A 2,500-nucleotide genomic window follows, 5' to 3' on the forward strand; every position below is an offset into this window, starting at 1 on the left:
GCTGTGAAGGTGAAGGCAAACTGTTTGTGAAAACAGAACTCTCTGAGCAAATGTTAATGAGTTTAAAGTATAAATAGTGTGATCATGTGAGAGAGAGAAGGAGAGGAAGGCGAGGAGAAAAGAGAAAGGGCGGCGAGTAACAGAACCGTTGTGCTCCTCGCCGTCTCTGCTGTGAAAGCCGCCATGTGGGAAGGAACAGCTTGTGGATTAGCTGTGTGTGTGTGTGTGTGTGTGTGTGTGTGTGTGTGTGTGTGTGTGTGGGCTCACACTGAAGCGAGCCGGTTGAGGCTGTTTGTGACTCATCCACCACCAGGTCCTGGATGCCACACCATCACACCGCACGGTAACGGCACCCGGCAATGCCACACTGTACCACAACACCACAACACCACAACACCACAACACCACGACATTACCCGGCAACAACACACCATGTCACCACATCACAATGTCACCACATCACCATGTCACCACACACACACACACACAGACACACACACACACACACACACACACACAGACACACACACACACACACACACACACACACACACACACACACACAGACACACACACACACACACACACACACACACACACACACACACACACACACACACAGACACACACACACACACACACACACAGACACACACACACACACACACACACGCACACACACACACACCACATCACCACGTCACCACGTCACAATGCCACGTGGCTCATCCTGCTGCGCTTCTGTCAGAGGACCGATAGTGACTGTGCCAACACCATCACCATCACCATCACACTCATATCGGGTGTCCGTAGGACACTATGTACCTAATACTTAACAAACTGATAATGACAATGTAGTTCTCAATGAGTACATGTCTTTACAGGATGTACCCAGGATTATAGTTAGGCTATGTGTTAGGATCAGGGTTAGTGTGTACTTACAGTTTGTACTTACACGAGAAGTAGATAGGGTTAGTAATGTGTACTTACAGTGTGTACTTACAGTGTGTACTTACAGTGTGTACTTACACGTGAAGTAGATAGGGTTAGTAATGTGTAATTACAGTGTGTACTTACACGTGAAGTAGATAGGATTAGTTATTGCTTTCCTGAAGTACACTGTTATAAGGACACTTAATACAATGTGGGACACTGGTTTTATGTTGGTTTCGATTCAAGAAGTTCCAGCTTTTTCAGTGATACAGTGAGTTTGATTGCAATGGTCATGCCTCCAACATTGCAAGCAATGGCCCTACTACAAGGGAGAGGGAAGAGAGACAGTTAGTAGACAGATTCAAAATGACATGATGCTACAGCAACCAGACATCAGAGAGATGGCAGAGACAGGAGGAAGGAGATGTTGTACAGCGTGAGGCGTGAGGCATGGCAGAGACAGGAGGAAGGAGATGTTGTACAGCATGAGGCGTGAGAGATGCTTGGCTGCCTCAGCCAATAGCAGCAGAACTAAGGGATGGCACACGCTGGACCAACACCGTCACCAGGGTGGGCTGGTCTGGTCCAACACCGTCACCAGGGTGGGCTGGTCCAACACCATCACCAGGGTGGGCTGGTCCAACACCATCACCAGGGTGGGCTGGTCCAACACCATCACCAGGGTTGTCTGGTCCATCACCGTCACCAGGGTGGTCTGGTCTGGTCCAACACCGTCACCAGGGTCCAACACCGTCACCATCACCAGGGTGGTCTGGTCTGGTCCAACACCGTCACCAGGGTCCAACACCAACACCGTCACCAGGGTGGGCTGGTCCAACACCAACACCATCACCAGGGTGGTCTGGTCCAACACCGTCACCATCACCAGGGTGGTCTGATCCATCACCATCACCAGGGTGGGCTGGACCTGACTACACCAAGTATGACTGGCAGGCCGGTCGCAAGGAGGCAACAGTAAAGGCAGCCCTTTCCCTCAGAGGAAACGTTTTAAATCTACACTTGAAAGTACTGAGGGGGTTGTGCTTGTGGATTAGCTGTGTGTGTGTGTGTGTGTGTGTGTGTGTGTGTGTGTGTGTGTGTGTGTGTGTGTGTGTGTGTGTGTGTGTGTGAGACTTGAAAGTACTGAGGGGGTCCTCTTCTTGGATAGAGGAAGAGGAAGATTGTTCCAATGGAGCGAGGCCCCATGGCAAGAGGCTCTGGCGCTAACCATAGGATTCCACTGTCCTGGCAAGAAGGCGGCTTTTTGAGGTCAAAGACTTCTTGATGAGCAGTATGGGACTAGTAGATCCCCACGGTAGTCCGGTTCTCAGCCAGTGAGGGATTTGAATGTTAGGAGTACTTTGAAATGGATTCCACTCTTGACAGGGAGCCAGTTAAGAGAGGCAAACACAGGAGAAATGTGTTCATATTTTTAGTTAAGTGTGCGAAAGGCTGGAGGCTCCTTAATGAGTTGTTACTGTATCAAGATAGTAAAGTATTGCTGTAGTCAAGTATTGAAGTGACGAATGCATGGATTACAAGTATGCCACGCCACACCACAACACCA

This window comes from Clupea harengus, chromosome 6 (genome assembly GCF_900700415.2).
Source record: "Clupea harengus chromosome 6, Ch_v2.0.2, whole genome shotgun sequence".
Classification (NCBI taxonomy): Eukaryota; Metazoa; Chordata; class Actinopteri; order Clupeiformes; family Clupeidae; genus Clupea; species Clupea harengus.